Raw genomic sequence first — 17,332 nt, 5'->3', positions numbered from 1 at the left:
AATAAGGTCTATGGAACCCTAATGAAGGAATTAGTTTTGCCATCCCGCTAGGCTTAAAATGAGCCATCCCAGAGGTGGGAGGAGAGAATCTCACCACCACTAAGAAAGAAGAGCCGGGAGAGGAGTACGTTCTTTTGAACCAGGATCCCTGCACTGACAAGCTCCTGGAACCAGGAGACTGAGAGAGAGCTGTAACACTGAAGATGGCAAGAAGCAGTGGCAGAGAAACAGCAGCTGGAGAGGCCGGCAGGAAATGGCGCAGTGGGCTTCCCTGCCCACAAAGCGAGAAAGCTGAGTGCCTTGGGGCAGGAGGCTTGCTGCCAGAGTAGGGTGCTTCCGGGTACTTTGTGGAGCTAAGTTTGCTGACCCACAGAGCTAGAGCTGAACGTCTTTGGCCGAGGCTTACTGGCAGAGTAGGTTGCCTCTGCGCACTTTTTGGCAGAGCTAAAAGAGCTTTGTAACACTTGCCCAAGCAGGGCCAAGGGGCCGAGGGTCAGGGAAAGACCAGCCTTCGGGCACGGCTGAGAAGAGGCTGTCCTGATCGAAGAACTGTATCCTGAGCATTCCTGAACCTGAATTGTAACCTGTTACTTCTCTAATAAACCCCATAATCATGAGTATTATCTGTGAGTTCTGTATGGCCATTGCAATGAATTATGGAACTCAGCAGAGAGGTAGAGCATGCTGTGGAGGGTTGGTTGGTATGAGAATTGGTAGAAAGGTTGGAAGATGAAGTCATATCAGACCTCTGCCTCATAGCAATCAACTCGGATGTTGATCTTGATTTTCCTTTGCCTCCACCACGCCATTTTTATAAGTACACTTTGTCAATTGTTGAGAGGGAGTAACTTAATAACTCATTATTCTCCATTGCAACCATGTTGTTTACCTGGTTTTATTAGCTAGCATGGATTCAAGTGAGATTCTAAACCTGCACAGTGGAGCACGTAGCAGCAGGGAATCTGGTCCTGGGGGATGAGGCAGAGGAGCAAGGCCCCCTGAAGGCTCAGTAACCACGGATGGGGCTACAACAAACCCTGGAGCTTAGGAAAAAACTCTAAGAAGGAGACAAACATATCTAAAATGAAAGATGGGCACACTTTAGATTTCAGTTACTATTAAGGAAATTACTAGAAACTATAGCCAGAAACAAATATGAATTTTAGATACATGTTCTAAAACAAGGACCTTCCTGGATACTTCCAAGAAAAGGAAATTCAAGGAGCGAAGACTTCTGGTTAGAAGCTCTGACCATTCTGTTCATAAGCTTTTCCCAGTAATGATTTTGTAAGTTATCAAGCAGTAGAACCATTATACCAATGGCCTTGGCTTCCAGCCAGTCATGTGACTTCTGTGACTTCTAAAGGATCAATACATCAATACATCTAAGCTGTTTTCCTAAGCAATTCTGACGGTTCAGAGTTGAAAACCCTGTCTACTTGACTTGGCGAATATTGGGGATTACTTACTCTTTTGCAGGAAGCTGTGGATTTCAGCCTCAGAATACTGCAAGGAAACCCGAAAGCACCAATGGAAAGAGATCAAATCAGAATCTCTGAGGTGGGGCCTGGGCATTGACATTTTTTAAAAGCTCCCCAGGTGATTCCAACATACAGCCAGGGCTGAGGTCCACTGCTCAAAGAAAAGGATGAATAAGGCATGGCTGCATATGTGCTTTGGAGTCCCTGGGTGGTGCAAATGCTTAACATACTCAGTTGCTAAGTGAAAGGTTGGAGGTTTGAGTATGCCTAGAAGTGCCTCAGAAGAAAGGCCTGATGATCTCCTTCCAAAACATCAGCCAGCTCTATTCTGACACACATAGGGTCGCCATGAGTCAGAATCTACTCCACAGCTACTGGTTTCTAATTTTGCACATTAGCTTTACTATTGGTCTCTAAGGCTGTTTCCTAGAAGATTCAGCTCCATGGATCATGAAATGTGTGGGAAACCCCCTATCATGTCCTTACTGCAGCTCTGCACACAATGTCATGAAAAAGGGCAATGGTCAGGTTGATGTGGGGATTAAAACCTCCTAAGGCGGAGGGACTGGCAGTCAAACAAAGCAACAACAAGGTCATAAAGGGAGAGGTAGAGACAGAGCACCTGGCCAGGACTGTCTGTCAGCAACACTAGGGGCTGAAGGTTGTGCTGTTTGTAGCTATTAACGCGTGTTATGCCTTCCACAGCCTGGTCTGTACTTCTGTGTGTGTGTGTGTGTGTGTGTGTGTGTGTGTGTGTGTATATATATTTTTTTTTTTTTTTTCTGTAAGCTTGTTGTCTCCTCCACAAGCTGGGATTTTTTTTTTTTTTTATTGTACTTCAGGTGAAGGTTTACAGAACAAATAGTTTCTCATGAAACAGTAGTACACATATTATTTTATGACATTGGTTAACAACCCCACAACATGTCAACCCTCTAAACTTCTCAACCTTTTTTTTTTGGTGAAAATACACATAGCTAAAGATACACCATTTCAAAAATTTCTACATACACGGTTCAGTGATGTTGACTATGCTCTTCCAATTGTGCTGCTATTCTCACTTAAGATGAAGGCTTACAGAACAAAATAGTTTCTCATTTAACGGTTACTACACATGTTGCCCTACGACAATGGTTAACAATCCCACAACACATCAACAATATCCTTACTCAACCTTGGGTTCCCTATCACCAGCTTCCTTGTCCCCTTCTGCCTTCTGGCCCTTGTCACTGGACTACTGTACCTCGTTAGTCTCATTTGGTTTTATGGGGCTGTCCACTCCCAGGCTGAATGGTGAACCTCGGAGATAACTTCACCACTGAGCTAAAAGGGTGTCAGGGGGCCATACTCTCGGGGTTTCTTCAGTCTCCTTTAGGCCAGTAAATCTAGTCTTTTTTTTTGTGAGTTAGAATTATGTTCTACATCCTTCTCCAGCTCTGTCCAGAGCCCTCTGTTGTGATCCTGGTCAGAGAAGTCAGCGGTGGTAGCCGGGCACCATCTAGCTGTACTGGACTCAGTCTGGTGGAGGCCTTGGTAGCTGTGGACCATAAGCTGGGATTTTTTGAAAGACTCGTGATTTCTCTTTAAAGTATTTAAAAAAAATTCTAAAATGTATGCATATTTCAATATTATAATAAAGTAGGGGTAGGGAGTTGGGTTTATGGAAGGAAAGAAGCAAAGATGCAGACTGAAAAAGAAAAGGAGAGTAAGTACTTTGGCCCTCCTACCTCAGGCTTAGTGTGGCTTCTTAATCTACCCCAGCTGCCACAGCTCGTGGAGGAGAGTGGATACTTATCCTGTAAGACTGCATTTCCCCAGCTGTAACAGCAGCCCACGGAGCCCACATCCGTGGGAACAGAGCCTTTTCCTCTTCAGTAATGGGTTCACATTTCTTCACTCTCAGTTCAGCCTGCTGGGTAGTCAGTATTCTTTCTGTCCTGGTGATTTAGTTCCACATAGAGACATCCAGGAGGTACCTGGAAGCACAAACTCTCTGAGCTGCTAGGGGTGATGATCAACTGACCCACAGGTTCAGTCATTCTCCTTGTCCTTCAGGAAAACCTCACAGTGGGCACTATAGGCAGGAGGCAGGAGAAATGTGGTTATAACAGCTTATGGGCTCATCTGAGAGGTGGCTGTGATAGAATCAGAGCTAGACCATTTAAAACAGTCTTTGTGATTGTTGCTACTGTTGTTGGCTACTGTCAAGTAGGCCCTGACTCATGGTGACCCCATGCAGAACAGACAAAACACTGCCCAGTCCTGTCCTGTTCCCATGATCAGCTGTAGATTGGACCACTGTGATCCACAGAGTTTTCATGGCTAATTTTGGAAATAGATCACCTGGCCTTTCTTCCTAGTCTGTCTTAGTCTGGAAGCTCTGTGGAAACATTTTTAGCATCATAGCAGCACAAAAGCCTCCACTGACAGATGAGTTTACTCTTTTTCAATTTCACTCCAGATGGCATACAATGTATTTTTGAACTACCCAGCCTTCAGAGGTTCCCTAGTGTGGGTCAGGTGTCCCCTCTATTTTTCCCTGATTTTGTCAGGGGCCTGTCTCTGAGTAGACTCACCTTCTAAAGATAGTCTGTAACCTCTCAACATGTGTGGAGCAAACAGTTGGAAGCCATTTTTTAGTGGATTCTCCTTATGATTTTTGCACTTTGTTAGGTATCATTTCAAGTCTGCTCCTTTTTGTTTGGTTTACTCATTTATTGTATTTATTTTTCATCACAATTTACCCATACTTTTACCTCTTAGAACAGTTATAATTCAGGAGAAAATAAAGTGGTTGAATTCCTCCTTCTAAGCCTGAAAACATCAAGTCCTAATTCAGGGAGGCAGACTTCATCCAATCATTTAACATTTGTTGAGGAGCTACATGTGCGCCCCATGGGTGTGTTAGCACTGAGCAAAGCAAGGTGGCTTTTGTTGTTAGCTGCTGTGTTCTGACTCATAACGACCTTATGTATAACAGAACAAAATGTTGCCTGATCCTGCACAATCTTGATAATCATTGTTATGTTTGAGCCCACTGTTGCGGCTATTGTGTCAATCCATCTCATTGAAGACTTCCCTCGTTTTCACTGACCCTCTATCAAACATGATGTTCTTTTTTAGTGATTGGTCTTTCCTGATGACACCTTCAAAGAATGCAAGCCGAAGTCTCATCATCCTCTCTTTTAAGAAGCATTCTGGTTGTATTTCTTCTAAGACAAATTTGTTTGTTCTGGCAGTCTACAGTATATTCAATATTCTTAACCAACACCACAGTTTGAATGCATCAGTTCTTCTTCTGTCTTCCAAAGTGGCGTCTAGTATGTGCAAATTGGGAATCATGATTCCTGCATCTCTCGAAGGCCAGTACATGCAAGACATGTGGGGTTCACTTTGAACCAGCTGGGATGAGAATCTCGTATTCTATCCAAGCATTTTAACATTTCTCTCTCTTTTCCTTTAAAAAATGTTGTTTTAACTGAGTCCAGAACAACTGGATGTTGCCCAGCTACCACCACCAACTACAGGGATCACAATAGAGGGTCCTGGACAGAACGGGAGAAAAATGTAGAACAAAATTCTAACTCACAAAAAAAGATCAGACTTACTGGTCTGATAGAGACTGCAGAAACCCCAAGAGTATGGCCCCTGGACACCCTTTTAATTCAGTACTGAAGTCACTCCTGAAGTTCACCCTTCAGCCAAAGATTAGACAGGCCCATAAAACAAAAAATAACACACATCTTTCAACCATGTATAGAAGACTAAATGAGTGCATCAGCCCAAAAGCAAAGACGAGAAGGCAGGAAAGGACAGGAAAGCTGGACAAATGGAAACGGAATCCTGGGTCAAGAAGGGGAGAGTATTGACACATCATGGGGTTGGCAACCAATGTCACAAAACAATTTGTGTATTAGTTAATGAGAAACTAATTTGCTCTGTAAACTTTCACCTAAAACACAATAAAAAACATTAAAAAAGTTGTTTTAAAATCATCATGCCTCTTTCTCCATTCATCCGTTTTCGTTGCTATTGAATCTGGGGAACAAAAAGACAAAAACAGAAAATGGAGTCTTATGGTACTCAACTGACCTAAAATAAAATCAAAGTGGCATTTCTGCAAAAAGAAAACTTTAAGACTCTTATGGATTGAATTGTGTCCCCCAAAAATGTGTGTCAACTTGGCTGGGCCATGATTCCCTGTATTGTGTGATTGTCCACTGTTTTGTCATCTGACATGATTTTCCTATGTGTTGTGAATCCTACCTCTATGACGTTAATGAGGTGGGATTAGAAACAGTTATGTTAATGAGGCAGGACTCAATCTAGAAGATTAGGTTGTGTCTTCAACCAGTCTCTTTTGATACATAAAAGAGAGAATCGAGCAGAGAGACATGGGGACCTGATACCATCAAGAAACAAGAGCCAGGAGAATAGCATGTCCTTTGGACCTAGGGTCCCTGTACTGAGAAGCTCCTAGACTAAGGGAAAATTGATGACAAGGACCTTCCCCCAGAGCTAACAGAGAGAGAAAGACTTCCCCTGGAGATGACACCCTGAATTCAGACTTTTAGCCTACTAGACTAGCCCCCATGCAGTCTGTCAGTTTGTTGTAATGTGGGGGCTTGCATGTTGCTGTGATGCTGGAAGCTATGCCACTGGTATTAAATACCAGCAGGGTCACCCATGGAGGACAGGTTTCAGCTGATCTTCCAGACTAAGACAGACTAGGAAGAAGGACCTGGAGGTCTACTTCTGAAAAGAATTAGCCAGTGAAAATCTTATGAATAGCAGTGGAACGTTGACTAATATCATGCCGGAAGACGAGCCCCTCAGGTTGGAAGTCACTCAAAATACGACTGGGGAAGAGTTGCCACCTCAGAGTAGAGTTGACCTGAATGATGTGGATGCAGTCAAGCTTTTGGGACCTTCATTTACTGATATGACATGACTCAAAATGAGAAGAAACAGCTGCAAACATCCATTAGTAATCAGAACATAGAATGTACGAAGTATGAATCTAGGAAAATTGGAACTCGTCAAAAACAAAATGTAACACATAAACATTGATATCCTAAGCATTAGTGAGCTGAAATGGACTGGTATTTGCTATTTTGAATTGGACAGCTATATGGTCTAATATGTTGGGAATGACAACTTGAAGAGGAATGGTGTTGCATTCATCATCAAAAGGAACATTTCAAGATCTATCCTGAAGTACAGTGTTGTCAGTGATAGGATGATATCCATACGCCTAAAAGGAAAACCCATTAATATGATGTCATGGTTGGAATTATGTCCCCCAAAAATGTGTGTATCAATTTGGCTGGGCCGTGATTCCCAGAATTGTGTGGTTGGCCTCCATTTTCTGATTGTAATTTTATGTTAAAGAGGATTAGGGTGGGATTGTAACACCACCCTTACCCAGGTCACATCCCTGATCCAATCAATGTAAAGGGAGTTTCACTGGGGTGTGGCCTGCACCACCTTTTATCTCTCAAGAGATGAAAGGGAAGCAAGCAGAGAGTTGGGGGCCTCATACCATCAAGAAAGCAGTGCCAGGAGCAGAGCACATCCTTTGGACCAGGGTCCCTGGCCACAGAAGCTCCTAGTCCAGGGCAACACTAAAGAGAAGAAGGCCGACAGAGAGAAAAAGCCTTCCCCTGGAGCTGACGCACTGAATTTGGACTTCTGGCCTACTTAAACTGTGAGGAAATAAACTTCTCTTCGTTAAAACCATCCACTTGTGGTATTTCTGTTATAACAACACTAGATGACTAAGACATACGACTATTGTTCAAATTTACACACCAACCACTAAGCCCAAAGATGAAGAAATTGAGGATTTTTACCAACTTTTGCAGTCTGAAATTGTTTGAACGTGCAATCAGGATGCATTGGTAATTACTGATGATTGGAATGTGAAAGCTGGAAACAAAGAAGAAGGATCGGTAGTTGGAAAATATAGTCTTGGTGATAGAAACAATGCCAGAAATCACATGATAGAATTTTGCAAGACCAATGACTTCTTCATTGCAAATACCTTTTTTCACCAATATAAATGGCAACTATACACGTGGACCTCACCAGATGGAATACACAGGAATCAATCAACTACATCTGTGGAAACAGATGATGGAAAAGCTTGATAGCATCAGTCATAACAAGGCCAGAGGCTGACTGCGGAACAGACCATCAATTGCTCATATGCAAGTTCAAGTTGAAGCTGAAGAAAATTAGAACAAGTCCATGGAGCAAAAGTACGACCTTGAGTATATCCCACCTGAATTTAGAGACCATCTCAAGAACGGATTTGACGCATCGAACACTAATGACCGAAGACCAGACGAGTTGTGGAATGACATCAAGGACATCATACACGAAGAAAGCAAGGGGTCATTAAAAAGACAGGAAAGAAAGAAAAGGCCAAAATGGATGTCAGAAGAGACTCTGAAAGTTGCTCTTGAAAGCCAAGTAGCTAAAGCGAAAGGAAGAAATGACGAAATAAAAGAGCCAAGCAGAAGATTTCAAAAGGGCGGCTTGAGAAGACAAAGTCAAGTATTATAATGACATGTGCAAAGAGCTGGAGATAGAAAACCAAATGGGAAGAACATACTAGGCATTTCTCAAGCTGGAAGACCTGAAGAAAAAATTCAAGTCTTGAGTTGCAATGTTGAAGTACTCACATTGGACATGTTATCAGGAGGGACCAATCTCTGGAAAAGGACATCATGCTTGGTAAAGTAGAGGGTCAGTGAGAAAGAGGAAGACTTTCAATGAGATGGATTGACACAGTGGCTGCAACAATGAGCTTGAGCATAGCAATGATCATGAGGATGGTGCAGGACCAGACAATGTTTTGTTCTGTTGTACATAGGGTCACTATGAGTCAGAACCGACTTCACGGCACCTGACAACAACACCAAAGCGAGGTCACACATGGTGGATCTGTTGTAGTGGAGCTCCCACACTAAGACAGACTAGGAAGAAAGGCCTGGTGATCTACTTCTCAAAATTAGCCAGTGAAACCCTATGGATCCAACAGAATACTGTCTAATATAGTGCTAGAAGACGAGTCCCCTAGGTTGGAAGGCACTCAAAATATACATAAGCCACAATGGACTCAAGAATACCAACAACTGTGAAGATGGGGCAGGACTGGGCAACATTTAGTTCTGCTGTGCATGAAGTTGACATGAGTCTGAGCCTATCTGACAGCAACTAGCAACAACAACAAAGTAGTGACGATAGTTTTAATTATATTTTGTTAGCTAGGAGTGTATTTGAGTTTGCCTACCTACCGCTTGTGCCTCTTCAGCACTCTTAAAGCCCCAGAGGCTCCCTCTGGGAGGAACTGCTGCATTGCTTCTCTCATGAGGTGACAGAGGAACGCGTTTTACAGTGGGCTTGTGTTTCCAAAAGTCATTGCTATGACACTACACAGTTCTCTCTTCTGTCACCTTTTTCTTGGAAAAAAATACACCCTTTGCCTAGGGCCAGTCATGTCAACTCTCTGGTCTGTTTCCTGATTTGTAAAATGAGAGGGTTGGATTGGGTAACCTTTGAGTTCTTTTTCAGGTCTAATGTATAAAGATTCTATGAAAGATAAGTATTGTTACAGTAGCTGTTAACTATTCAAAATGAAGGGCTTTTCCTGGCACTAATCTTTTTAAAAAATAAGTTTATTAGAGAGAATTAAATGAGATTACTACAATGTCAGAGAACATGAGGTTAAATTAAGGCATTAAAATTTTTTTAATAGAAGTGGCTTAAAATCAGATTAGCTTAATGCTTCCATAAAAATCAGCAGAAGAAAGAGTGTTTTCTAAGGAAAACATGACTGGGTTTCACTTCTGGTTCTTGTCCTGGCCTCAAGATGAGGCTTTTACTGGTTTGGAGGATCCCAGGGGTCATATCAGGGTGAAGGACGATGTGGATTCCTGTGCGTGCACAGTGGGCATGCATCCACGACTGTTCTAGTACTTTCCTGGAACCCATATTAAGATTACAGCGAGTACAGCTAAGCTTTTGTGCTCACCCTAGAGCCACTTTTTCCTCTTGCATTCAGTATCCAAGTGACTAGCTGGGCCTACAGTTCATCCAGGGCTCATGTGATTTCAAGTAACTTCAACTGTCTGAGTCGCCAGAGGAGAGTGTAGGTTAATTAGTCTGTTTCAACATCTGGGATGGAGAGTGCCATTGTTGTTGATGGCAGAAAATGGACAGTCTGGGAACAGCAGTGGATCATGCATCGTGGATCTAGCTCAGGATACAGAGATGAGCACGGGCTTTTTTAACCTCCATGCCTCCCACCCCCCACATTCCTATCTTCATTTCTGAATCAGGGCATGCATCTTTTTATTGAATCTTGTCTCATGTCAGCACTAATTACTCTCCCTACATTAAATTCCATGCAGACACTGAAATGCCCCCAAGACTTTCATATGGAAGTAAGTCATCCACTCCATTTCTCTAGAGTTCTGGAAGTTACAAATCCAGGAACCAGGTGCTCACCCAGCCCCCAGGGTGTCCTGGAGGATGCTGGGCATAATGGCTGCTCATCCTGACACAGCTTCCCTTGAGCTTCATAAATTGCCAAAAGAAATGGCTGACCTTCGAAGAATAGCTTTCCACTGGGGATTATTTCCTCACTCTTTATCTTTGTTGATTTTCTCCGGGTTTACGCTGGACTGCATTTAGTCAGCTACCCTCCCTGCATCCCCATTGTCATTACTCCTTTTATTTTCTTATTTTTAGGACTATTACAAAGGCTCTTTACTGTGCCCTCCATTCACAGGCTCTTCCCACTCCGAAGCAGCCTGCACACTCTTGCCAGATTAATCTTTCTGATGTGCAATCTTATTGCTCCACCATGAGCTTCCCACTACCTTGCAAAATAAGTAAAAATCCTTATCACAGAGCTCAAACACTGTAACATGTGGTTCAGCCCATTCCCCCCTCCCCTACAAATACCCTGTCTACAACCAGTCTCTCTTATTTCTTCTCTGCTTGTGCACCATCCTTTGCCCCCCACCTTTGTCCCCTTAGTCTGCAGTGTACTCCCACCTCCCATGCCTGCCTGCTCACACAGTGCTCACTTTACAAGCCCCAGCACCAACCTATGTCTGACATACAGACTTTCCTAGTCCCCAAACATATGTGGTTGCATCCTTCTCAGAACCTCCACCACACCCAAAACCCGTTGCCATCGAGTTGATTCTGACTCACAGTGACCCTAAAGGACAGAACAGAACTGCCCCATAGGGTTTCCAAGGAGCACCTGGTGGATTCAAACTGCTCACCTTTTGGTTAGCAGCCATAACTCTTAAGCACTAGGCCACCAGGCTTTCCAGAACCTCCACAGCATGTATTTATGCCTCTTTAATGGTGATCTCAATCTACTTTATATTACAAGTTCTTTGGTTTATATTTTAGCCTCAAAGAGGGCAGAGACAATGTTTTATAATTGTAATTCCTGGAAGAGCCATGGTAGCACAACAGTTAAGCGCTCAGCTTTTAACTGAAAGGTTGGCGGTTCGAACCCACCCAGCAGCTCTGCAGGAGAAAGACATGGTCACCTCCTCCTGTAAAGTTTACAGCCTTGAATACCCTATGGAACAGTTCTACTCTGTTGGAATGGACTCAATGGCACCCAGCAACAACAATTGCCTGAAACCTGGCATAATAGTTTGCCTACAGTAAGCATAATAGAGTTATCAGGGATATAGTGGAATCCCCACACTGAAAATCAGACAGGTGTGGAGTCGAGTATTAGTTGTATAGTCTTGGTCAAGTCACATCATCTTTTTAAGGTCTAGTTTTACCCAAATGTAAAATAAAACCAGTTGCCATAGAGTTGATTCCTACTCCTGGCTACTCCAGGTGTGTCAGAGTAGAACTGTGCTCCACAGGATTTTCAACGGCTGCCATCTTTCAGAAGTAGATTGCCAAGCCTTTCTTCTGAGGTGTCTCTGGCTGGACTCGAACCTCCAACCTTTCAGTTAGCAGCCGAGTGCATTCACCATTTGCAGTACAGTATGATAATATTTTCCTCAAAGGGCTGCTATATAGCTCACATGAGATAATATATGTGAGATAACTTTTTAAATTATAAAGTACAATACACATATAAGAGTAAACTGTAAATATTTGGTGAATTACGTTAATAACTTTGTAAATAGTTTCCAAAAATCTCTAGTACACAGGCATTCTAATAACCTTTCAGATTTTGCATTAACTCTGCCCACACTAAGGTCCCCAGGTGGCACAAACGGTTTGCACTGGACTACTAGTCTGGTAGCTACTGAGCCCTGGTAGCTCAGTGGTTAAGAACTCAGGCTGCTAACCAAAAGGTCAGCAGTTCGAATCCACCAGCCACTCCTTGGAAACCCTGTGGGGCAGTTCTTCTCTGTCCTATAGGGTTGCTATGAGTTGGAATCGACTCAATGGTACACAACACCAATTAACCTATGGGCAGTTCTACTTGTCATATATAGGATTAACTAGATAACTAAGACACCAACCAAGGGCCAACCTTGCAGGCAGTGTTTCTAAGGATGGAAGTCTCGGGCCTGCTATGTTAATTCTTTCTGCACAATAGGAATTGACTCAATGGCAACAGATTTTTTTTTTTTTTTGTCTGCCTGCACTTACCAATGCCACTTCTTTCCTCTTTTACTAAAATAATGCTTTCAATTAGGTCTTGGATCACTAAATTTAAAAGGCTTTGGGAATTGCCCACAGTAATAAAATTAAGTAAGAAGTAGCTGAGAAAACAAGTACAAGGTTATTCTTTGAAAAACTGGCTACAGAAGTTTGGTGAATAGACAATTACAGGAACTAGAGTTGAATATTTCAATTTCAAAGACCATTAGTGACCCCCTACACTGTTTTCAAATCAATGATGCCAGTATTATAACAACCATGTAGCTTTCGTGGAATCTGGGTTAATCTACGGTGCACAGCCACCATCACTGTACGTTTTGATTGAGGACACAACCAACGGATCCTGATCAAAAGAGGAAAAGTGTAGAACAGGACTTCAAGCTCGTACGGAAATCAGACTTACTGGATTCATTGAGACAAGGGGAACCCCAGAATCTAAAGTCTCAGAAATAACTTTTAAGTCTTGAACTGAAGCTATCCCATGAAGCCATCTTAAACCAAACGACAGTTTATCCCAATAAATAATGTTTACCTTGAGCATTACACTCTTACTAAAGAATTATCTTTATGAGTTTAAACTGACAACAGTTAATCTAAAGTACAGATGAGAACTTTACGGGACAGAGATCCTAAATAAATAGTGAGGAAACAATATGGGTAGAGATAGTGAGAATGGTATACAATGTGAAGTATGTAACCAGTGACATTGAACTGTTGATGTAGGAATTGTGAATGGATGTTTGGTCATGTATGTTACCATCAAAAATAATTTTAAAAAAATAGTTTTTCATTAAGTGGCAGAATAAGATAATGACAAAGGTCAAAGATCAAAGGATAAGAGAGATTGTGCAGAAAGAATAACATAGGCCCAAGACTGACATCCTTAGAAAAATTGGCTGGGGTCTTAGTTATCTAGTGCTGCTAGAACAGAAATACCACAAGTGGACTTCCGGGCAACATGGCACTATAGACAGAAGCACCATGCCATCCCTCCACAGCAAAGATCCGAAAAACTAAGTAAAACAGAGACACACATCAATCCTAAAACCCTAAGCATCAAATGAAGAGATAAAGAACTCGGCCAAGCACCGAATGGAATAAGAAACTGACCGAGAACAGAGAGCAAGGGGAGATACTTGCAGAGGTCCCCTATCAGCTAACACAGCACAGATCTACCATCTTGGACTCCTGTTGGAGATTGGAAATCAGGGGGCACGAGAAAGCAGCTTCACGGAGCTTCCAGCAGGAGACAGAACTACTGGTAACCAGCGATAAATGCTTTCCAACCCCCCACCCTTCTTCACCTCCACTCGGCCTCCTGTGCTTCCTAAGGCCACAGTCTCTTGGCCAGGAAGCACAAGCTTCACCCCAGAGCAGCTTGGATTCCACCCACCTGCATTGACTGGCTCCCTGAGTGCCATTTGTATGCTGCTGGTGTTGCTTTTCTCCCCTTCTTTATATTTCTTCCTTACCTCTCACTACCGCCCACTCCTTTCTCTCAAATACCTGGCTCTGTATGCCATCTTTGTGAAAGGCTGTGAAACACCACTTGACTGTGAAACTGCTTTCTGGCCCATGCAGCCACGCTAGTGGGACCCCCGGAGCATTTTTTTGTTGGTTTGTTCTGATTTGTTCTGTTTTGATTTGTTTGTTTGTTTTCTTTTTCTTTTCTTGGCTTGAGAGCCCCTTCTAGCTGGGCAGCACTGCACCTTACTCTGTGCACATGTGCAGTGGCATCCCTGGGGGCATTTCTTTTTTCTTGTTTTTTTTTTGGTTTTGTTTCTTCTCTCTTTTTCCCTTTTTGTCTTTCTTCATTTCTCAGTTTCTCGTCTCTCTATACATAATTCCTCTTCCTGTCTCCTGAATACCTGGTGCTATGTGACACCTCTACCCCTTCTACTCAGGCTGTACTTCACGGTCTGGGAGCAACTTCTCCAGTCCTCGCAGCTGTACCAGTGGGATCCGTGAAGGGTCTTTTTTTTTTTCCCTAATCTTTATTCATTTTTTAATTTGATCCTTTTTCTTTTTTTCTTTTTCTTTTTCTCCATTTCTCAGTCTCTCATCTCTCCGCTCCAACGGCAAGCTCACTTAGCACTGTTTTTTGTTTGTCTGCATGTATGTATTTGATTCCTGTTCCTCTCTCCTCTCTCTCCTCTTTCCCATACCCATCTTACCTCCACACATCACAATCTCCCCACTCCTTCCTGCCTACCTGCACCGTGCACTGAACATCACACCCCCAAGCATCACAGGCATGGCCTACTGGAACCTGCCCTGCACGGACTCCTGGCCTGCCCTGTCGGCCTTCGTACATGCCACAAAAAAACCATCCCGGAAACTCCCCTTGAGCTGGACCTGCCCTGATGTACCATACCTGAGCAACTGACCCTGCCCATTGGAGAAGGAGGTGAAAAGTGCCATGCCTACAGATGAGCAACAACAAAGAATGCACAGCCTGCCTGCTCAGACATAGCCAAATAAAACAAAAAAGCAGAATAAAGCAAACAAATCTACAATCAATAAACGAGGAAAATAACTACTGAATGCCCCAAAGACAGCAGACAATATCAAAAAAATATACAAAAACAGAACAGGAAGGTTTCAGTAGGCATCCAAAATAATACACCAGATGACCTTCCAGTAGAAGAAAAGGCACTATAACTACCTGATAGGGAATTCAAATCTCTACTACTCAGAGCTAGAAGAGTTTAAGAAAAAGCAGACAAAAACAAGGAAAAAATAGACAAATTCATAGAAAATTCAGACAAAAAAATGGAAGAATTCAAGAAAATAATACAGGAACAAAATACTAAAATAAATTAACAACTAGAAATAATACAAAAACAACCATTAGAAATCCAAAAGATAAACAACAAGATTTCAGAAATGGACAGGGTCATAGAAGGGCTGAGGAGCAGATTTGAAATGATGGAAGACAGGATCAGTGAAATTGAAGACAAACACTTGGATACAACTCTGAGGAAAAATCAGAGAAAAGAACGAAGAAAAATGAAGAAACCCTGAGAATTATGTGGGATACAATCAAAAGCAAAAATTTGTGAGTGATCAGAGTTTCAGAACACGGGGAGAAAACAGAAAACACAGAGAGGATCATTGAAGAACTGCTGCCAGAAAACTTCTCCAATATCATCAAAGATGAAAAGCTGACCATCCAAGAAGCTCAACAGACCCATGTAGGATAGACCCCAAAAGAAAATCACCAAGGCATATCATAATCACACTCACTAAAACCAAAGACAAACAAAGAATCCTGAGAGCAGCTTGAGAAAAACAAAAAGTCACATACAGAGGAGAAACAATAAGACTAAGCTTGGATTATTCAGCAGAAACCATGCAAGCAGGAAGGCAATGGGATGCCATGTATAAAACCTCGACAGAAAAAAATTTCCAGCCAAGAATAATATATCCTGCAAAACTCTCATTTATATATGGTGGTGAAATTAGGACATTTCCAGATAAACAGAAATTAAGGGACTATGTAAAAATCAAACCAAATTTACAAGACTTATTAAAGGGAGTCCTTCAACCTGAGAACAAATAACATCAAATAACAGCCTGAATCTACGACACAGGATCGTACCAGCCAGATACCAACCTAGAAAATGAACTCTTAAGGACTATACAAAACCAAAAGAATTACAACAGGGAACCAGAGAGGTTAATCTGTAAATGACAACAACATCAGAACAATAAAAGAGGGAATAAACTGTGTAGGTATAGAATCTTCTAATGGAGAGGAAGGCAGGGTGATACCAAGTAATAATAGACTGGTTCAAACCTAGGAAGATAAGGATAAATTTCAAAGAAACCACAAAGAAAGTCAACAAACCTACTCATCAAAATAAAGAAAAAAAAACAAAGTCTCAGGAAAAACAAAACCTACAAAAACAAAAGAAATGAAAAAAAAATCCACAAACAAATGGAACTTAGCACAGGAGAGTAAGAGGAACAAAGAAGACATCAGCACCACAAAAAAAAAGCACTACAAAATCACAGCAATAAACTCACACCTATCAATAATTACACTGAATGTAAATTGACTAAATGCACCCATAAAGAGATGGACAGTGACAGAATGGATAAAAAAACAGGATCCATCAACATGCTGTCTACAAAGAAACAAAGACACAAGTGTATTAAAAATCAAAGGATGGAAAAAAAATATATCAAGCAAACAGCTACCAAAAAAGAGCAGGAGCAGCAATACTATCTCACATAAAATAGACTTTAAAAAAAATCCACTGTAAAAGACTAAGAGGGACATTATATAATGATTAAGGGGATGATCCATCATGAAGACAACCATAATAAACATCTACGCACCCAATGACAGGGCTCCCAAATACATAAAACAAACTCTAAGAGCATTAAAAAGAGAAATTGACTGTTCCACAATAATAGTAGGAGACTTCAACACACCACTCTTGGTAAAGGACAGAACATCTAGAAAGAAACTCAACAAAGATACAGAAGACCTAAAGGGCACAACCAGCCAAACTGACCTCACAGACATATAGAACACTACACTTAACATCTGCAAAGTACACATTCTTTTACAATGCATGCGGAATGTTCTCCAGAATAGACCACATCTTAGGCCACAGAGAAATCCTCAATAAGATGCAAAATGTTGAGATAATACAAAGTATCTTCTCTGACCATAATGCCATCAAGGTAGAAATTAACAACAGGAAGAGCAAGGAAAAAAAAAAATCAATTACGTGGAAACTGAATAACAGTCAGCTTACAAACCACTGGTAATAGAAGAAATTAGAGATAGAATCAAAAAATTCCTAGAATCAAACAAGAACGTAAACACATCGTACCAAAACCTTTGGGACACAGAAAAGGCAGTCCTCAGAGGACAATTTATAGCACTAGATACACACATCCAAAAAGCAGAAAGGGACAAAATCAAAACATTAACTACAGAACTCAAACAAATAGAAAGAGAACAGCAAAAACAAAGCCCACAGCCAGTAGAAGAGAGGAAATAATAAAGATTAGAGCAGAAATAAATGAAATAGAGAATAGAAAAATGCTAGAATCAACAAAACCAAAAGTTGGTTCTTTGAAAGAATCAACAAAATCTACAAACCACTGGCCAAACTGACAAAAGAAAAACAGGAGAGGATGCAAATAACCCAAATAAGAAATGAAATGGG

Source organism: Trichechus manatus, unplaced genomic scaffold (genome assembly GCF_000243295.1).
Source record: "Trichechus manatus latirostris isolate Lorelei unplaced genomic scaffold, TriManLat1.0 scaffold00067, whole genome shotgun sequence".
Lineage (NCBI taxonomy): Eukaryota > Metazoa > Chordata > Mammalia > Sirenia > Trichechidae > Trichechus > Trichechus manatus.
The sequence above is the reverse complement of the archived record's forward strand: the minus strand, read 5'-3'. Positions refer to the sequence as shown.